Source organism: Mirounga angustirostris, unplaced genomic scaffold (assembly GCF_029215605.1).
Source record: "Mirounga angustirostris isolate CCGP_5_RB_7025 unplaced genomic scaffold, mMirAng1.0.hap1 SCAF_8, whole genome shotgun sequence".
NCBI classification, from domain to species: domain Eukaryota; kingdom Metazoa; phylum Chordata; class Mammalia; order Carnivora; family Phocidae; genus Mirounga; species Mirounga angustirostris.
In genome coordinates, this window is record NW_026991716.1 from 113,254,459 (window position 1) to 113,276,590 (window position 22,132).

At 38.2% G+C, this 22,132-nt stretch overlaps 1 protein-coding gene across 13 annotated transcripts in view; it reads right to left on the reverse strand.

The window, feature by feature from the left end:
- Positions 1 to 22,132, reverse strand: part of EPB41L2 (erythrocyte membrane protein band 4.1 like 2) — a 210,748-nt gene that overhangs the window by 187,477 nt on the left and 1,139 nt on the right. Inside the window, exon 2 of one of the 13 annotated variants that reach the window (XM_064598102.1) lies at positions 18,078 to 18,155. The exons of the other annotated variants lie outside the window; for them this stretch is intronic. The gene's annotated coding sequence lies outside the window, so the exon portion shown is untranslated. The remainder of the gene's footprint in view (positions 1 to 18,077; positions 18,156 to 22,132) is intronic. 13 annotated transcript variants of the gene reach the window in all.

The following is a 22,132-nucleotide window of genomic DNA, read 5'->3' on the forward strand; positions in this document are numbered from 1 at the left end:
GTATATTGCTTGCTGTCAGTCACTGGAAATAGACAATATATAGGAAGTAAGAATACACAAATTTATATAGTAAGAAAAACTGATCTTCTCAGGATTCTAAAATCCAACCTGGTAAGTGCCACAACATTTCTTGGTGGACACAGAAAACAGATATATTAACTCTACTGTGGAAATCAGAAAAGACTTTACAAAAAAGCTGACATGTGAGCCGTGCCTTTAATTTCTTTTCTTCAAAAATGTCATCTATCTTTAAAAGGCCAAAACGTTGGGGCGCCTGGGTGGCTCAGTCATTAAGCATCTGCCTTTGGCTCAGGTCATAGTCCCAGGGTCCTGGGATCCAGCCCTGCATCGGGCTCCCTGCTCAGCGGGAAGCCTGCTTCTCCCTCTCCCATTCTCCCTGCTTGTGTTCCCTCTCTCGCTGTGTCTCTCTCTGTCAAATAAATAAATAAAATCTTTAAAAAAAAAAAAAAAAAGGCCAAAACATCTAAGGATCTTATTCACAGAAAAAAATCTTCAATAGTTTTTTTTTAAGATTTGTGTATTTATTTATTTGAGAGAAAGAGAGTGCACGAGCAGAGTGGGGAGTGGAGGGAGAGGGACAAGCGGACTTCCGTGCTGAGCACAGAGCCTGTGGAGCACAGAGCCCACGACAAGAGGCTCGATCTCACAACCCTGAGATCATGACTTGAGCTGAAATCAAGAGTTGGACGCTTAACTGACTGAGCCCCCCAGACAGCCCTTCAATCACTTCCAACAGATATTTCAGAGAAGAGCAATGGCTTTAACAAGCATTCTATTTCCTTAAAAATATTTCTTGTGTAAAAATAAAACATACACATATATATACACAAAGATACACAAAAACAGGTATCAATAAAAATGTATGATAGGCTACAGTTACCTATGTTCAGGAATCGAAGGTGTATTGAGGGCAGATCTTCATTTTGATATTTTCTTTTTATTTCTAATTTACCTGACTTCCACTTGTTTTTACTTAAGCAATTTTACCAAATATATTGCCTATATGATGCCTCAAATCCTTTGTTACAGTGATGAAGAAAATAAGTACCTCTCTAAATACACAGACTGGTATTTCTCCCACAAGAGACGCCAAGCCTGTATGGTGTTATATGGACAATCCAGTACAGATTTCAATTGCACTAATTCACAATTCATTAATATCATGAATGGGAAAGAAATCAATCAAATTGTTCCAGTTGCTCTCACAATTTACACAATTTACAGAATAAAGTTTATTTACTATATATGATGATATTCATAGTTTCTGCAGTTAAAGCAACTTCACATATTTTTTAAAGTGTTGGCTTTTGTAAAAAAAAAAAAATTGATGGTCTTATAGATATAAAAATGATCTTATGAGGTTATCTTAACAAACCAAACATGCCTAACACTGAAAAGGAATACTTCTAAAACACAGTATAATCTTTTATTTACTCCCAAACTTAAGTCAATGATGAATAAATACAGAATTCCATAGTACTTCTTTCTATTCTCAGAGAAGAAATGGTTTTTCAAGACACAATATTTTGTTTTTATTAGTATAGTATGCAGCTGTATTATTTGTACTTCTGCCCAACATTCAGAAAATGTTCAAAGTAATTAAAAACTGGCAATTCGTATTTAATACTTAACAAAAGAGGCATGATAGTGACTACTGAGGACATAACAATAAAACTGAGCCACATTTATTCTGGACAAGAAAATCTACTAAACTGAAAAGAATGATTGCTTATGGGATAACCATTCCCCACATTAAACTGTAGAAGGGGAAAAGTCAATTTAGAAAAGTAACAGGTTTTTAAAAATGTCAGACAGTAACTTCCCAGAGGTTCAGAAACATGACGTAAGTCTTATGATATACAAAACAGATCTTCACAAATTCAGTTATACATTTAAACTTCTGATGAAACTTGATCTGTTTACCCAAATCAGAGGAAATAAAGGTGTCTGTAGGAAACAGGCAGCAGCTTATCGATCCAGCATTACGAGGCTGACCTTCTCCATGTGGAATGTTTAGCCACATTACGTTGGACTAAATGGCAAAGGTTAGGATACAAACCCCTTCTCGTTTCCTGATGATGGACTTTATAACTCTGAAATATGTTGAAACCCTTGCTTTTCCAAATTCACAGTCCTTTAACCCAGGGCTCAGGAAGCAGACCATCAGAATAGGAAGAAAGTAATAAAGATGTTGTTCAAGACAAAATCTGACAACATTCACTCTTGAAATATTTTGTTCTGGGGCACCTGGCTGGCTCAGTCAGAAGAGAATGAAACTCTTGATCTTGGGGTTATTAGTTTGAGCCCCACATTGGGTGCAGAGATAATTTAAATAAACTAAAAAAAAAAAAAAAAAAAAGAAGTATTTGTTCCAATAAAAACCAAACAGTAAGACAACTGTATAGACGGTAAAAAAAAAATCACATAACATAAAATGACAAAAGACTTTCGAGATCACTAACTTCACCCTATTTTCCTATCTGTTGATGAATTAGGACTTTGGTAGCAAGGTTTTACTCTGCTCTACGGCACTTTTCTGTGACACAGATGCTTTTTTTGTGCTATGGCTAATAAAGATTTGACCCTGCTCTCCAAATGAAACTTTACCGCATTTAAAGAAACATATTCCTTGCTTTCAGAGTCTGATAGGATCATGTCAAAAGGACTTCGGCACCAACTCAAAGGGGCCCCCATTGGCCAAAATTGGGACAATTTCAACATTAAAAGAATGATTGGGGGTGCCTGGGTGGTTCAGTCATTAAGCGTCTGCCTTCTGCTCAGGTCATGATCCCAGAGTCCTGGGATCGAGCCCCGCATCGGGCTCCCTGCTCCGTAGGAAGCCTTCTCCCTCTCCCACTCCCCCTGCTTGTGTTCCCTCTCTCGCTGTGTCTCTCTCTGTCAAATAAATAAATAAATAATCTTAAAAAAATAAAAGAATGATTTAATTGACTGTACCTGATTGAAATACGATGAATATATAAAAATCCGCAAGCCAATAATGACACTCAAAAAAGAGAAAGACAAAAAACATGAACTAACTCTTACACTAATGGCTTATTCTGAAATGTGATAAAGGGAAAAAATTTTATCCTACACTTCAAGTAAAAATTGTATTTCACAGAAATCAAATAGCCTGCATTGAAGAAGGAAAGCTATTTTGCACAGAAAATTGCAAGCTTATAAAGTTGAAGGAATGATGAAACTTAAAAATTCCATTTTAGCATACAGAATTTCGGTCTTACAAAATTAAGAGTTCTGCAGATTAGCTGCACAATAATGTCACTGTACCCCTAAAAATGGTTAAGATGTTAAATTTTAATATTATGTGTATTTGATCACCACTCTTCTTTAAATCCCATTTTATGATCACGTTGCCACCTCCAATGACATAACTGATTCGAGTGAGAGTCACAAATGAATAATATTATTTAGATGATAAGGAAGTCGATGTTTGCATGGTGCCAAAGTCTCACTCCTCCCAGATTATATGCTACTCTCAAAGGGGAAAATATAATTTTATAATGAGATCAATCTTTATCTTAATCAATCTTAGCTACAATAATCGTGAAAAAACATGATATGGCCCCTGATAAGATGTACTATGAAACATACAATTTGACTATTAAATACTCTTACCAAAAATGTTTACTCTCAATTAACTGAGCCTATAGCTCTAAATTGTACTTCGTGTTAAATAAAGAATATGGAAGATGACTTTGAATACCACCACATGGAGATAATCAAAGAGTCTGAAGAAAGAGTCAAAAAGAAATAGTCTACTAGACACTGGGCCTCTGTTTATATCTCTCCAACAGGTCACTGTCATGAAAAGACAGTGAAAAGGGATGGGAAGAGAACAATTTGAGATGACAAGAGACTTAAGTAACAAAACCAATAACCAAATGTAGTATGCACTCCTTGAAAGGATCCTGGTTTGATAAATAAGCCATATAGGATGTCACAGGGATGATTAAAGAGATTTTAACATAGACTGGATATTAGATAATATGGGAGAACTATTGTCAACTGGTTGTTATATATAAGAATAGTGTTCTGGTTAAATGGGAAAATGTCCATATTCTTTTTACAAATACATAATAAAGAAATTAGGGTGAAATGTTATGAGTTCCATAACTTATTTTAAATTACTTCAGAGAAAAAAATATATGGTAAAAAGTCAGTGCAATGAAAAAGAGTATCTAGGCAATGATCATCAATGGCTGCTAAAAACTCACCAGGCAAAAGCTTGATGGGAAATTTACAATGGATGGATCAAGTTGACTGACAATACCTGAACCCACTGATCAACCTTAACCCCAAGAAGACAGCCAACCATACACTATGTGTCTTGAAGAAATGCAGTAAGAAACACAATGGTGATTCTGATGGTGACCACCACCATCAGAATCAATTAAGCCCCAGATCTACCTACAAATTTAAGAGGAGAATCACAAAAGAGAAACATATTAACCACCACCAAAGGGATGCAATCAACAAAATCCTAAATGTGGGAAATCCTAAAGAAACAACACAGTTTCTTCAGCAGAGAAACTGAAAGAGAAAGAGGAGAAAGCAACTACATATAAAGATACTTAAGAGACATATCAACCAAATGAAATGTAGACCTTATTTGGGTTCTGACTTGAACAAGCCAACCATAAAAACATTTATGAAACAAATGGGAACACATGAAACTCACAAATATTTACTATTAAGGTAATATAAATTTTTAGATGTGACAATGGATTTGTGGTTTGTTTTTTTTTATAAATGCTTATCTACTACAGACATATAAAAAAGTATTTGAGTAAAGTGATATAATATCTAGGGCTTGCTTTAAAACTATCCAGCTAGGGGTGCCTGGGTGGCTCAGTCAGTCGAGCATCTGCCTTCAGCTCAGGTCATGAACTCAGGGTCCTGGGACTGAGCCCCGCATCTGGCTCCTTGATGAGCAGGGAGTCTGCTTCTCCCTCTCTTTCTGCCCCTCCCCCTGCTGTCCGTGCACTCGCTCTCGCTCTCAAATAGTCTTTTAAAAAAATAAAAACAAAATAAAACCATCCAGCAAGGCCAGAGTAAGGAGACAGGCGTCTGGTGGCATGTAGATGACACAAAATTGACCATATGTTAATAATTAGCTAGAAGATGGGTTCATGGAGATTCACTACTCCATGTTTTATAGGTTCCATAATAAAAAGTTTAAAAAAAAAAAAAGAGAGGGCGCCTGGGTGGCTCAGTTGGGCGCCTGGGTGGCTCAGTTGGTTAAGCGACTGCCTTTGGCTCAGGTCATGATCCTGGAGTCCCGGGATCGAGTCCCGCATCGGGCTCCCTGCTCGGCAGGGAGTCTGCTTCTCCCTCTGACCCTCCTCCCTCTCATGCTCTCTGTCTCATTCTCTCTCTCTCAAATAAATAAATAAATAAATAAATAAATCTTTTTAAAAAATAATAAATAAATAAATAATAATAAAAAAAAGAAAGCAAGCAGGGAATGAAGCCTCATCAAAGCACCTTTACCTAATCACAGAATCTTCTTCACCTACTACCTAACATAATAAATACCAACTAAGGTAAAATAAAATCTAGCAAAAGATTTACCAACACTGACAAGAGAAGGAAGAAGCTTGTAAGGCGTATGCCACAAGCCCCACCACAAATGAAAAAAGGGAAGAGCCTGGTGAATAGCAGTGTGAACCCATACCCAACTTTTACAAAGTGTACTGAACATGAGGGGGAAACTAGGTGGGGGCATATGGATGTACATTACACTATCTTCTCTATTTGTACATCTGAAGTTTTCCATGATAAAAAGTGATCACCACAGAACACATTTACTTGATTTTCCACACATATTGATTGCTTTCTGACTTGCTGTCTTCCCACTTTTATCCTTTTACTTGCAACCGACAAAGGAGGGGGCGGGGGCCATGGTCACCAACAATACTTGCTTACTGAGTGGGAAATTTAACTAGCAAAACCGAAATGTTTCCATATCGTGCTAGAAAAATCAAGACTGATTTTACTGTAAAATGTCTCACTTTAACTGAAAACCTGGTTGTGGTCTGTAGAAATTGCTAAGGCATCTGCTTTCTCCCTTTCTTTTTTGGAAAGGAAGTTGGACTAGAAACTCTTGTGTAATTTGTATTTGGATGTGGTGTTTGCAGAGGATTATTATCTTCCCAAATTTCTAAGTGGTTCCATCTGTTTTTATGGGAAATTTGGCTTAGAATGATTTGAGAAAATGAAGAACTAAGTAAGAAATCCAATCGCCTTTACAATTAGTCTTGGTATACTCTTTGAGTGGTTTTAAGAAGTAACAGAACCAAAGACATACTCATAGCAAAAAAAAAAAAATTTAACTGAACCTGAAGCTGATAAAAAGCGTCTATATAACTATCAATTTACAAAACAGAAGAACAGGTTAAAACTATGCCACAGGAATAAAATCAGCAAAATAAATCATTGTAGGAATGATATAGGACAAACAATCCAAGTTCTTAAAAAAAAATAAATTACAAGAAAATATAAAAGAGGGGCACCTGGGTGGTTCAGTTGTTAAGTGTCTGCCTTCAGCTCAGGTCATGATCCCGGGATCCTGGGATCGAGCCCCGCATCGGGCTCCCTGCTTGGCGGGAAGCCTGTTTCTCCCTCTCCCACTCCCCCTGCTGTATTCCATCTATCGCTGTGTCTTTCTCTGCCAAATAAATAAATAAAACCTTAAAAAAAAAAAAAGAAAATATAAAAGAGAAAAAGAGACAGAACCTATAAAGAAAATCACTATTCCACAATGTAGGCACCTAATTTGGATCCTATTTCAAACAAAAACTGAAAGAAAACAAAAACAAGTTAGAAATCTGAACAAAGTGAATATTTGATGATATTAAAAATTAACCATTAATTTTTTTAGATGTAATAATGATATTGTGTGGCTCAGTCGGTTAAGTGTCTGCCTTCGGCTCAGGTCATGATCCCAGGGTCCTGAGATTGAGCCCCCCATCAGCCTCTCTGCTCCGAGGGGAGCCTGCTTCTCCCTCTCCCGTTCCCCCCTGATTGTGTTCTCTGTCAAATAAATAAAATCTTAAAAAAAAAAACAAAACATATATTGAGGGGCACCTGGCTAACTCAGTCAGAGGAGCATGGGACTCTTGACCTCAGGGTCATGAGTTGGGAGCCCCATGTTGGGTACAGAGATTACTTAAAATAAATAAAATATTTTTAAAAAAGGAAAGATATATTGAAATATATGTAGATGGAACGAAAAGATGCCTAGGATTTGCTTCAAAATAATCCTGTTGCAGGTAGTGACTAGGGATATAGATAAAGCAAGGCTAACTACCAGTTGATCGCTGTTAAAGCTGGGTGATGGGGATGCACTGGGTGGAGAGAGGCATCATACTATTCAATTTCCCCTGGTACATATTTAAAACTTTCCAAATAAAGCTGTTTCATTAAAAAAAGGAATAACAAAGTTAACTTATGAATTTTTTAACTTAAAAAAATTTTTTAATATCTAAAAGAGAACAGTGAGACATTTTTTACCTAAAGTAGAATATTAACAAATAATTTAAAATTAGTATTTTTCATCTTGAGATAACTTTAATCGCCTTATTAAAATTTTAGCAAGTCAGAAAATGAGAATCATAAAATCTTAAGACTTGGTGGCCTCAAAGTCCCACCTCCCACCCAGTGACTCCCCCTCCCACCTCCCACCAGGCAATTACCAGCCTCTGGAGGAGGTCCTTCAAACCCTAGGAAAGTCACTTTCTCCCAAGACAGCCCACTCCAGTCTCTGCCTGCTCCAACTGTCAAAAAACGCCTCTTACACCAAAAAGGAAACTTTCTTTCTTCAGATCTGTTTTACCCATGAAAAAAAAAGGGTTTTTCAAACACAGATCACAGTCCATTCATGAGTTGTGAAATCAAGTTAGTAAATTGTTGACTGGTATTTTTATTATTATTATTATTATGCAGAAAAGAAAATCTCAGAGTGAATTGTACATAGTAAAGCTAAGACCAAACTTATGAAGCTTGTTTCTGTTCTTTACATACACACACACACACATATATATATACACACATATACACATACACACACAGACTTCCATACTGATAAAGGGCCAAGATATAAAATCTATGTCTTATGGTAGGTTTTGTCAAAAAAAAAAAAAAGTTAGAAACCCAGCACTCAATGGGCGCCTGGGTGGTTCGGTCGGTTGAGGGTGTGATTCTTGGTTTCAGCTCAGATGAGGATCTCAGGGTCCTGGGATTGAGCCCTGCATCGGGCTGTGCTCAGTGGCGAGTCTGCTTTAGATTCTCTCTCTTCTCCCTCTCCCTCTGCCCCTTCCCCCACTCATGCACACTCTCTCTCTCTCAAATAAATAAATTAAAAAAAAAAAAAGAAAGAAAGCCAGTGCTCAAAAGATAGCTCTTAAAACACCACAACAAGTTGATTGCCCTTCAGTTATCTCAACAGCTAGTTCCTCCTGTTGTTATGGTTTCTCCTAACCTCAACATCCCAGGCACCCTTCAAGGACAAGGCTTTAGTTTGTCTAATCTTCCACTGGTTTTTATCATAGTATCATGCACTATGTAGTACATACTACATAGCCCTTAAAATGCAGTACCTAAAAACCAACAAAATATTCCAAGTCAAAACAGAATAATCAATGACAGCCCACATTCCACCCTACATATTTCACATATTCACTTAAAAACTTCCTTTGAGATACTGGCAGAGACTCCTCACAGTGAAAAAGACTTAGCTTGGAAAGACTTAACAGATTATGATGGCAGGTTAAGTCTTGGGTGAGTCAAAGGCTGAGGACAGAATCCCAGGAAACAGGGAAAGGCTGAAGAGATAGTGAGAGGAATAGAAGTCTTCAAAGAACAGAAGTAGAACAAAGCACTGCAACATGTCAAAAGAGAATTTCAAAGACAATGCTATGTCAGGAATGTCAAAAATAATACAGGGGAAGAAATCATTCAATAGATTTGACCACAGGGCCATCTATTACCTGGGTTAGAGTAATGTCAGCGCACTGGTGAGACCACAAGTCAACATGCTTCGTACTGAGGAACACAAAGGCATCTACTACTTTTTAATAAATCTTCCCATTGAAAAGAAGGCCAACACTGCACTTAGAACTCTTTGAAGGAGCTTATAATCAAGCAGACTTAACATTCATTTCAAAAAAAAATTTCATCTTACTTATTTCAACCATTGCAGCTAACAAGACAATCTGCCTACGGCTTAATAGGTTTCCCTACAAACATCCATGACATCTGTAAATCTGATCAGCAGTCCTTGTCTGTCATCATAAAACTCACTGGCAAAAAAAATATTTTAGATAGGAGATAGCCAAGATTAAAATTTCAGTAATAATCACTGCCACAGACTTCCCACAACTGAACAGCATTTTCCCAAAATTGCTATAAAGATTCCATGAGGGGCGCCTGGGTGGCTCACAGTCGGTTATTTGGCTCAGGTTGTGATCTCAGGGTCCTGGGATCGAGTCCCACATATGGCTCCCTGCTCAATGGGGAGTCTGCTTCTTCCTCTCCATCTGCCCCTCCCCCCTCCATTTATGCTCTCCTCTCTCTTCTCAATTAAATAAATATTTTTTTAAAAAAGATACCATGAAAGCTTTATCAAATGTTTTGCCAAAATCCTATGTCTATGTTTTTCCTCTAAGGAAGGGCACTTTAAATGACTTTCTCCATAGAGACGAATGAATGAGCCACAGACATCTTATATGGATTAGGACTTAATTCAGGGCACCTGAACCATTTAAAAGAAAGGCACAAGAAGCAACATCACTTCCCCAACGTCACACTTAGTAACTGGCTGAGCTGGGACTTGGGGCTAGAACAATTTTCTTTCTACCCTCTGCTCCCAGGAAAAAAAGGGAAGAAAAAAAAGGATCAGGTACCTGGTTTGTTAAAATTCCAGTCACTAAAGACCCAGGACAAACTCCCACAAAAGTCTTTTCTTTCAGGACAGATCAATGATAGCCGAAGTTCCAATACACCTGACACTTGAAGGTACTCAAGTAAAGGCAAAAATTTTGATCGTTCAATGGTACTTTGAACTACTGACTTCAGCAACTCCTCTGTGACCTGTCAACATTCCAGCTGGACTCAACATTCCATTGAAAAAAACAGTTGGGGGAAAGTAAGACAAACATCAGTAGTTACCACCTTTCTAGGATCTGTAGGCTTCTACCTGTCCCCCTTTCTCCTTTATAACTATAGCCAGTAAAGGAACAAGAGTAGAATCTCATTAACAGCTTTCCAGTTTCTCAATGAAAACTACCCCCAGTGATCAAATTAAAATTACACACTAATGCAATAGTGTAGGATTGGCCATGGTTCAAAATAGTTACCACTGGGGAGGAGAATGCAAGTAGGAATAGGATATGAAGAAGGAATTTACATGTATCTTAGGGATAATAGAGGACAGCAGTTACGACTGTACACTCTGGAGCCAGACCACCCAGGTTCAAATCCCTCCTCTGCCATTCATTAGCTGAGTGACCCTGAGCAAGTTATTTAACCTTGTGGTGCCTTCGTTTTCTTACAGGTGAACCTAGAACAACAGTACCTACCCCACTGGGTTACACAGCAAGGATTCAACAAAAACACTAAGCAAAAGTGCTCATAAAACAGTATCTGACACATATTAAGTATTCAAGAAATGTTATCATATCTTCTAATTCAACACGTAATGTCTTTACAAAGAAAATAAACTAGACATTAAAATATATTTCAATAGAGTACATATTAAAATAATTCAGCATGTAATGACTTTACAAAGGAAACATACTAAACTGTATTTTAATTAAAAGTAAAAATTAGGGGCACCCGTGTGGCTCAGTCAGTTAAGTGTCTGACTCTCGATTTCAGCTCAGGTCATAATCTCAGGGTCGTGAAATCTAGCCACACATTGGGCTCTGTGCTGGGCGTGGAGCCTGCTTAAGATTCTCTCTCTCCCTCTGGCCCTCCCTGCTCACGCACTCTCTCTCTAAAAAATTAATTAATTAAAAGTAAAAATTAAAATATAAAATAAACTACGTCTCACATAAAAATCCTGCCTTTATTAATTAGGAAATGCATTTCAACTACTAAGTGATTGTCAGCTTCAGCTATAATGCCAACCTTTTGATTTACAAATAGAATTTATAAACTAATATATGATCCATGTTTGAATCATGCACTTTCCCTCTATACTTCCAGACCATACACATGGCAGGTTGATCTGATTTTACAATAACTATGTAGTCCCATTAAAATTCAGTCAGCTGAAAAAAAATGTTTCACTTGGTCTACTTCTAACATATTGCCAACTAAACCATGCTAAGCAAAAGAAGAATGAAAGAGAGAGAGAGGGAGCGTGGGAGAGAGGAAAGGAGAAAAAAAAGGAAAATCTAAAATCATTCAAGTCTGGTGTAAATACAGGAGCCATGAGGGGGGAAAATGTATAGAATAGCAACACCACCTTGAGAATATACTGGAGTTTGAAGATCAGCTCTGATTTGGTTTAGAAAATACTGGGGTTTTTAGCACTGGCTAAAAAGCATTTCCTATGTCCACAATGCTACATTTAGATGAAACTGCTTTCACTGATCAAAACAAGAGTCAGATATTTATTCCAAAAACATGGCAGCTGACCATGTTGCAAAGGAACTAATTTCTATAATTCTAAAAAAGCAGTAATGAACATGAACTTTATTTTGGAGACTAGAAAGCACATGCCAAGAAGAAGGGGCAGGAGGAAATATCTTACCTATCTACAAATGAAATTATATGATGTCTAGAATTTGCTTCAAAATAATCCTGGGAGGAGGGTAGTATTGAGAGTGGAAAGAAAAATATAGACGAGACGTGACTGGCTATGGCCTGGTAATTATCAAAGCTGGGTGAGGGTACCTGGGGTTCACTATGTTAGTGTTCTCTCTACTTCTGAATGTATCTTAAACTCTCCATAATAAAAAGTTTAAAAAGAAAGACACTTTTCTGTAACTAAACAACGGTAGATTCCTTTTGCCAAAAACCACGTCAATAAATAACCAGATACAGTAAAAACATGACTTTAAAAAATTCCACCAACCAAAAACAGGTCCTGAGAAAAGTGCCACATTGTCCTTCACTGCTATCATGTGTGCTGCACGGAGCAAGTAACAAACACGGAGATCACAGATCCATGGAATGCTCTAAAACCTACCCGTGGTTCTTCCCATTTAAGCTTGCAGCACTGGGGACGAAAGTGAACTGGCCTCAATGAGGAGAAAAGCTCGAGCCACATCTCCACTACCATGCTGCCCACATCTACAGCTCTTCACTGCAGAGCTGCAAAAGTTAAGAATATCTTCCACATACCTTTATTTTTCTGTTGCAGGTGGGGGAAGTGGGGGGGGAGTGAACAAATGTATTCATATTCCCATATGTGTGCAATTTAAAACAGACAATCTTGGCATTAAAGAAATTAAGACACAGGCTTTACTGATGTTGATTTTAATGGCTAAGATCCAAAAACAGTTCTGGTTACAAGCTCATGGATAAACTCTTGATTCCTTTGTCAGTAGACAGACCCAACTCATTTCTTGACACTTTAACCTTTCCCATACACAATCTGTATTCATTTTATTAAGAAAAACGAGTTTCCCTTTTTCTCCTTAAGAGAAGTGGATTAAAGAAAAATTTTCAAGGAAGGTGTTCATTTAGCAGCTTTTCTACCAGAATCCAAAAGCAATTAAACAGAGCATACCGGGAAAAAGTGAAAGATTATCACAGTGAGAGCGGGCTCCCCAAACGAAGGGTGAATATGCACCATTGTCTAGCATATGACCCTGCCACATTTGCTTTTCAAATCCTAGTGAAGGCCTTTGGCACCATTTTCTAATAATCCTGTAGGACTTCTACTTCCTTGTTTTTTCAACAGTATCTCAAAATGTTGACACACTTATTGAACTATTTTTGGAAGACCTAGCTCTGTGTACCTTCAGGGTTCAAGATACAAATAGATGAGAGCTACAGGACAGACCTCTAGCTGCAAAACTTGGCAGGCTTCCTGAGTTCTCCAAGAAAAATTCAATTGGCAACTCCATTAGCAGCAGAAGAGCACAGAGCAAAGGCAACAACTCTGGACACAAGGAGGCCTTGGCTGTGCCTGAAACCCCATTACGAAACTGAATGACTCTGGGTAAGTTTAACCTCTTCCTGACTCATTTTTCTTCTCTGTCAGACATAGGGTATGAAATCGTTTTAAGAATCAAGTGAGAGGGGCGCCTGGGTGGCTCAGTCATTAAGCATCTGCCTTGGCTCGGGTCATGATCCCAGGGTCCTGGAATTGAGCCCCGCATCGGGCTCCCTGCTCAGCGGGAAGCCTGCTTCTCCTTCTCCCACACCCCCTGCTTGTGTTCCCTCTCTCGCTGTGTCTCTCTCTGTCAAATAAATAAATAAAATCTTAAAAAAAAAAAAGAATCAAGTGAAAAAATGTTCTATTGATTTACTTTGAAAAGAAAAAAAAAAAGCTTTACAAATTAAAACAATTTTTAAAAAAAAGAAAAGAAAAGAAAACCATTAGAAGTCTCTGCCGCGACCATCACATACAGTTTTATGCTGTTATCTATTAGGAGAAAGAAAAAAATCTATCAATGACCTTGATGAAGAAAATGATATTTTGAACACACCCAATGTTTCTCAAACTTCACTCACATACCAACTTTATAGTTTTTGCCAAATCCAAACACTTAAAGATAGTTATTTTTAAATCAAGTTACTTAAAAAATACCTACTTTATTTTAGCCTTATGCTAAGTTAATATCAATGAAATCATAGGTTTGAAGCACTTGTCTGTTTTTCTGATGTACACTGACATATATATTTAACCAGTAAAAGAAAAAGATTCATCTGTGTACTTAACTCATTTTAACATACCACCACACTTTGGGGAAATACTATCCTGATCTACTGTCTGCGACACCTTCTACATGAAGGAACAGAGTACTTGAATTTATGAATCTGTAAAACCCACCAAACAATTTAACCTACACTAACCACACACACATATGAGTCTTTGGGTCTTCTGGGGCTTCCTCACACCTTCCAGCCACTACCTTATTCAGAACTCCATTTCTGTTGCCCCAAACTCCATACACAAAAATCCCTCATATGTGTATCTTCACATGCGTGTAATTCCCACTTCCTATTCATGCCCTAGTAATGAAATTTTTCCCCTGAAAGTAACAGAATCCACAGGAGTTCAAAGTTTCCTCTAATCCCTGAATCAATATTCAAAGAATATTTAAATACATGTATGCAAACCATGTATCAGTCTAAAGATAAACTAAGGTATTCAGAACAGTATAAAATTAGGTTGCCATGTCTTTTTTTTTTTTTCCCAAAGATTTTATTTGAGAGAGAGAGAGAGAGCACAAGCAGAGGGAGCCGCAGAGGGAGGAGAAGTGGGCTCCTCGCTGAGCAGGGAGCCTAATGTGGGGCTCGATGAGCCGAAGGCAGATGCTTAACTGACTGAGTCACCCAGGCACCCCAAGGTTGCCATTTCTGAAACATATCCACCAAACTTTTTACTGTGTATTTTTTTTAAGATTTTATTTTATTTATGGGGCGCCTGGGTGGCTCAGTTGGTTAAGCGACTGCCTTCGGCTCAGGTCATGATCCTGGAGTCCCTGGATCGAGTCCCGCATTGGGCTCCCTGCTCAGCGGGGAGTCTGCTTCTCCCTCTGACCCTCCTCCCTCTCGTGCTCTCTGTCTCTCACAAATAAATAAATAAAATCTTTAAAAAAAAAAAAAAGATTTTATTTTATTTATTTGAGACAGGGAGAGAGAGAGAGAGAGCATGAGCAGTGGGGAGGAGCAGAGGGAGATGGAGAAGCAGACTCCCCGCTAAGCAAGGAGCCCAAAGTGGGGCTCAATCCCAGGACCCCAAGATCATGACCCAAGCTGAAGGCAGATGCTTAACCAACTGTGCCACCCAGGTGTCCCTACTGTGTATTTTTAAATCTAATTCAAGTACATACTGTAAGATTTGTAAGCATTTGTACTGAACTAATCCTTGAAATTATCACAAGAAAAAAAAATAATATTACATTTGCTGAAGTCTTCCTAGGAAGCACCTTCTTGTTCAAAGATATATCAGTCATCCACTCCCATCCACCCTAGATGTTAGCTCAATCATCTGACTTTCTCTTTCTCTCTCTCTTCATATATATGAATATGGATATATATATACATATATATATATATACATAAAATATAACTGAAGTTCAACTCAGTATCTGGCATGAAAAAAAGGACAATTTTATTATGGCTGCAGTCCTTACCAAACTGTGACTACCATAGTCATCTTGGGAATTTTATTTTTATCAATTTAAAACCCTAAATCAGTGGATTGAACATGAGTTAATTTCTGTTCCCTCCCAAAACCACATTAAAATGACAGTAAGGAAATTTTTTTTTTTTTTAAAGGGGAGGGACAAAAAAGGGACGGGATAGGCCAGCAGATGCAATATATCAACAGAATTTGAGAAGATGGGAAACAGATGTACAAAGTAACTGACTTAGCAAAGCAGAGGAAGCCAAAGCTGAATCCCCATTCTGGTGGAGGCCCACAAGAAGCAATCTGCATGCTGGGAGAGGCCCTGAGAGCCTAGGAAGTGGAGGTTCCAGATGCCACTGAGGGCTGAGATGAGAGACAGAGCTGAAAACAGCTCGTGGAACACTGAAAGTCCTCCTCCTCTTTCCCTCTCTCTCCCAACCTTTGCAGCCAAAAGACAAGAAGTTCACTCTATAAAGCAGTTGAAGGAAGTCTCCAGAATCCAGACCCAGAGAGCGGATGTGAGGGGCACACATAAAACAAGGAGGCCCGATGACTCAGTCAACACATATTCACAAAGTGCAAAACAGACAAAATATTTACCTTCTTGTAGTTTACACTCAGATGATAATAATATGTGCTATAAAAGAAAGAAAGAAAAGGAAGAGATTTAAGGCATACTAGGCTAGGTGTGGGAGTGGAGCTGTAGTTTCAAATAAATGATCACAGAACACATAGATCTGAAGGAGTTAAGGGAGTAAGCAATGCAGGTATCTGAGGGAAGAGCATTCCAAAGGGAAAACAAGTTCAAAGGCCCATCAAGTAGGGTTAGATTGGAGATACTATACACAGGGGAAAAAAAGGACATTACCAAAAAGGAAATTCAGTGACCAAGGAGCAGCTTGGAAAATAGGAAAACAAAAAAACTCAGTAGAGAGATTAGAAGAAAACACTGAAGAAAGCCAACAGCCAAGCAAAAAGACAAAGAGATGGTATAAGACAGAAACAAAAAACAAAAAAACAAAAAATACTAATAAAATTGGAAAGTCAATCTAGAAAATTCAACATCCAAATAACAGAAGTTTCAGAAAGATCAGAAAACATAGAGGGAGAAATTATCATAGAGGAATATTTCTAAAAGACAAGAATTTCCAACCTGAAAGAGCCCACTGAGTGTCCAGCACAATGAGTAAGAAAACTCCCACACCCAAAGCACACCATCATGAAATTTCAAAACACCAAGTTCAAAGAGAAAATCCTAAAAACTTCTAAGGAGAACAAACCAGCCACAAACACAGAAGCAGAAATTAGAATTGTGTCGCTCCTTCTCAACAGCAGTGGTATGCCAGAATACAACAGAATAATTCCTGAAAAAGTCAAAGGTTAAGTAATCACTAACTTAGAATTCTATACCCAGCCAAACTATAAAAGCATTCACCTTAAGAGTACAAACAGGCATTTCAGGGGCACCTGGATGGCTCAGTCAGTAGAGCATGTGACTCTTGATCTCAGGGTTGTGAGTTCAAGCCCCATAGTGGTCATGGAGCCTACTTAAAAAAAAAAAAAAGGCATTTTAAGAGTGGGAAAAAAGCTGCTTTAAGACATGCAAGGTTTCAAAAAATTCACTTTCCACTTGCACTTTCTTGGAAACTACTGGAGGATATAGTCATACAAAGTAAGAGTTAAGAAACAGACAGAGCCCAGTAACCTGGGAGCCCAGTAAGAAAGGCAAAGGGAATTCCCAGAATACAGCTGCATGGTAGCTCCAGAAATAAACCAATCCAGCAAGATGGAGGTTTCCTAATCTCAAAAATAAGAACTGAACTAAAAGAGCAGTTTTTGATCTTCTGTTTCCCAAAATGCTTTCAAAAACTGCTCCCAAAAATCTCTCTCTGATACTCAGACACACACACACACGTGTGCACGCACGTAAACACACACTTTACTAAAGTCTCAGGCAGTTCATAAACCACACTGAGCAGTACCTTCCCCACTAACCCCACTCCACATCAAGCGTGTCTAAACTAAATACTCTCGATGCTCCCTTCTGGCCCCTAAGGTGAATGAACCTAAGGGATAGCCTGTCTGGACGAAAAGAAAAAGAACCTAAGAATTATGGCAAAGTGTAAATTACATTTTAATTTAATGTCTTTAAGATAGTGGGATGTGTATTTATACCGGTAGAATACATAGGAAACTCAAAAATATGATTAAACTCAGCACTGTTGTTATCAGGGTGGTGGTTCCACCTCAACAGATCTAGAAACCTGAATTCAGGGTTTAGAAAAGATGATTAGAGAGGAGATGATCAGACCTATATGAAAAGTTTCCAAAATCACAGTTCTCTTGGGGTGCCTGGGTGGCTCAGTTGATTAAACATCCCACTCTTGGTTTCGGCTCAGGTCATGATTGCAGTGTCATGAGATGGAGCCCCTTGTCAGGCTCCATGCTCAGAGCGGAATCTGCTTGAGATTCTCTATCTTCCTCTGCCTCTGCCCCTCCCCCTGCTCACACTCTCTCTCCCTGTCAAAATAAATTAAATCTTAAAAAAAAAAAAATCACAGTTATCTTGGAATAAGGCAATCAGAAGGTAACATAAGTCTTTATGTATTTGAACATTTTTTTCAAAGAGGTTGATAGTGAGGCCATAAAAAGAGCAAAGCAAAAGGAAACTGGCTTTTCAGTTACAGAATGCAAGTTTTAGTTTAGATACAATGAACTTCCCTACCTGATCTAGACAATAAGGTGTCCACAGATGAACAGACAAATCACTTTGGAACCCTTTCCATGCGTTCTAGTTCTTAACCTAGAAAGAACGAACACCATCCCCATGACACTGAAGTTAGTTACATATGCAAAATGTTAACTTGGCTACCTAAAACAAAGCCTTACTGAAGATATTTCTTGGAGTGAATAAACAGATAATTCTTATTCCTCACATGTATTCCATATTACTATAAGGATTATTTAGGAGGCAATCTACATACATCTAGACCTTTATGGCTCTAATTTGCTAAAGTGAAAAAATATTAATAGGCAGAGCAATATCCATGAAATGAAAACATATTTCCATATTATAAGTAATTGAGAATATGATATTAGCCCAAATTCAATCTTCAGGAAAAAAATCCAGAAGCAGTATAAAATGTAGTATTGTCCCTATACTAACGGGTAAGTGACGTCACTTTAAAAATGAGAAAATTGAGGGGCGCCTGGGCAGCTTAGTCAGTTAAAGGTCTGCCTTAGGCTCAGGTCATAATCTCAAGGTCCTGGGATCGACCCTGCGTCCAGTTCCCTGCTCAACAGGGAGCCTGCTTCTCCCTCTCCCTCAGCCCTTCTTTTTTTTTTTTTTTTTAAAGATTTTGTTTATTTATTTGAGAGAGAGAGAATGAGAGAGAGAGAGCACATGAGAGGGGGGAGGGTCAGAGGGAGAAGCAGACTCCCCGGCGAGCAGGGAGCCCGATGCAGGACTCAATCCAGGGACTCCAGGATCATGAAGTGAGCCGAAGGCAGTTGCTTAACCAACTGAGCCACCCAGGCGCCCCTCCTCAGCCCTTCTACCCCACTCATGCTCTCATTCTCTCTCTCTCTCAAATAAATAAATAAAATCTTTTTTTAAAAATGAGAAAATTGAGAAAACCACTGAAATTCTCATTAAAATAAATACTATCCCAAACACTGGGTATTGAGAGAAGTTAGACATGAAAAACACACATCTAAGAAACCCACACAGATCTCAATCCAACCACAAAGTGAGAAAAGCAAATCCCCGATATGAAATATTGCCTACATGACATTTCTACATGAAATAGTACCAGGTTCTACATCAACTCCAACTTTCAAAGAATCTTTACTAAAAGCACCTCCAAAATATTCTCCAAAGGTTCAGTGAATAGATTTGTCAAATATATTAAGTACAATGTTATAGATACTTCACATAACAAATATATATACATATATACATGAATATATTCCCTCTCTCATACAAAATGCACACCCATACACACTTTACAGAAAAGCTTTAAAAAGCACTGGTTATCACTATCAGTTATTTCTAGCTATTAGAGATGACTCCTCTCTTTCCTTTTTTGGCTTACCTGTAACTTCTATATAACTCAAGTATTTATACTTGGGAGGCCATTCCCCTATAGCTAATGATACCAGCCATGACTCCATGTTAGATTTTAGTCTGGGGCACTGCCCAGATGAATGATAGATATCTTATCAATATTGAGTTGCTGATTTGTGCCAAAACGTGGCATTTCCAAAGGATGCTCTGTCTGGAATCTGTGGGGGATTTATATACAAATCTTCTATTAACTCAGGCCTTCCAAAGAGTCCGGAAATGTTTGTTGGGGGAAGAGGACAAGGGCTGAGAGTGGATTTGCTGACTCCTAAAGGTCCAGACCCGAGATTCCAAGATTCTATAAAAGGGCAGTAAATTAGGGTTTGGCTAGTATTTGCTAGACTACTGAAGCCAGCATAAACATTTACTTACAGCTTTTAAATCTGTAAGGGTACCCAGTGGTTAGGTACAGTAATTCTGAATCTGAGAAAGCAAACAAGGCCACTGGAGATGTTTCTAAATAAAGGTGGGGCGGGGGAGGTAGGCACATTTCCTTTGTTTTCTCCAAGTAAAAACAGATTTTAGAAATGCAAAATTTGACTCTCAGCAGTATAGATCCCTATAAGCTACTATATTGCCTTACAAAAATATTAGCAAGGCATACTTTTCCAAAAAGGTGACACACAGCTTTCAAAAAGACTAATTCGGTTTAAAAAACAAAGACAAAAGTCCCATACTTTTCTGTGGAAACAGAAACAAAGTCAAATCTTTAAAAATACTTAGCATTCTACTATATAAAATATAAACCCCACACTGCTAAATAAAATGGCAAAGATAAAAACCCTTACAGTTCTCTAGCCACAGTAATATGAGAGTGGTGATTCAGAGCAAAACCTGATGTTAAACATAACTATACAATATTACTAATTACAGAGTAATTTTACCAATAAATATTTTGGTTGAGGACTGCTTTGTCATCTTTGCAAGTATTTTTAGTTGAAAGCAAATGGTTGGGTAGTACACATGGACATGGTTATGATTTTTAAAAATCTATTTTAAAATCTGGTGACTGGATAGGTCTTCTAAACTCGATTCTTTATAACTGGCAATTTGGAAAGGGTAAGCCACAGGAACGTTACGTTACAAAGCAAAGGACCTAACAAGCTCACCAACTCAGATCAGCACAAAGCTAAACTGGAAAGTGTCGAGTACTCACAAATCTAATAATGATGGGCCCGGAGAGTCACTAACACCTGTATGTGTACTAAAAGCTACCTCTCCAAATACAGTAAGAGCTATCTGAATTTCCCTGTTTTACATTTGCACAGTTATTTTTTGCACAGTTATTTTCCCTTCAGATTCATCCCCTAAATCTGCAAATCTGCTTCTTTCTATTCGGGATTAAATTTCTGATTTTAACGTACATACCCAGTTGCATACATACCCAATTTAATTAACACATCCCAATTGAAAATATTCCATAACAGCTTAAATTTTTTACAGAAGTTGGTAATAATTTCACCAAAATTCTAACTTTGTTAAATTATCACTTTTAATCGTTTTAAGCAATCCCCATCCAATTCAGACACTAAGAATTTGAAGTGGAGGGCTCAAGTCACCCACCTATTTTCTCTGGAAGGTCTTTGCACACAGTGCTCTAACTACTAGGACTGGAGGTAAAAGATTAAAAAACTGTTATGACTAGGTCTTTCTTAAAGCAGGGTGTTTTAAAAGGAAAGAAACTGTCCCCTCCCCTTACTCTAAATGAGCAGTCTCTTGTTCTCAGCAGTCCTTCTGCACACAAGACCACTACTGACTTCAGTGGGAATTCTGCCCAAGAAGTGAGGAAGACAGGATAGGATTAAATGAGCCCTAAATCCACGCCATTGTTCCAAGTCATTATCACTTGTACAGTTCTCCAATAACCTCCAAAGAGTAGATATCTGAGGTTTGATGGTGGTTCTCAAACTGAATTACAGAACTGATCACGGGAGCTCTAACAGGTGACACTGCCTGGCTCTTTAAAAACTGTGTCAGCCTGATGTATGGTAGTCGTTTGGCCCTTATCCTAATCCAAGATTGCGTTGCAATGCAGCCCCATCAGTGACTGCAACAGCAATCCAGTGATTTCTCACAGCAATGAGGCTGCAAACAGAAACTGAACAGGAGTAAGTACTATTGGTTTCCCAGTAAAAACTATTCAAAGCCTGAGAATCCTACATCCCAGCTCCTGCGGCCAAGAAATTGACTCAGTTTTCCTCAAGTGTTAAACCTAAGGTGAAATGTGATAGAAAGCTAAACTAAACTGCTAATTCTCACACAATATTATAGATAGAGAATATAGAAATAATGCATTCCGGTGAGAGAAGAAAAAAGGAGGGGGAGGAGCAAAGAATATGGACGAATAAAGGCAAAACTGTAAGAATCATTAAAGAAAAAAAAAAGCTTACATAAGAGTAAGAAGAACAAGTCTCTGGCACGACACCCCAAAGACAACATTTTGGAGGCAAGAAGTTCAAGAAACTGAGGAAAAGATGTGATTCAAAAAAAAAAAAAAAATCCACTGCTCCTCCCTCTTAATCACGGCGGCAGCGGTTGTAGTGATGGAGAATTCAGTTTAAGGCATCCTAAATTAGTAAGGAGGGCTTCTCAAGAGACCCTCCCAAAAATAACAGACTGTAGGCGAGAGCTCTTCTAATCTCACCAAAAAACCCTGA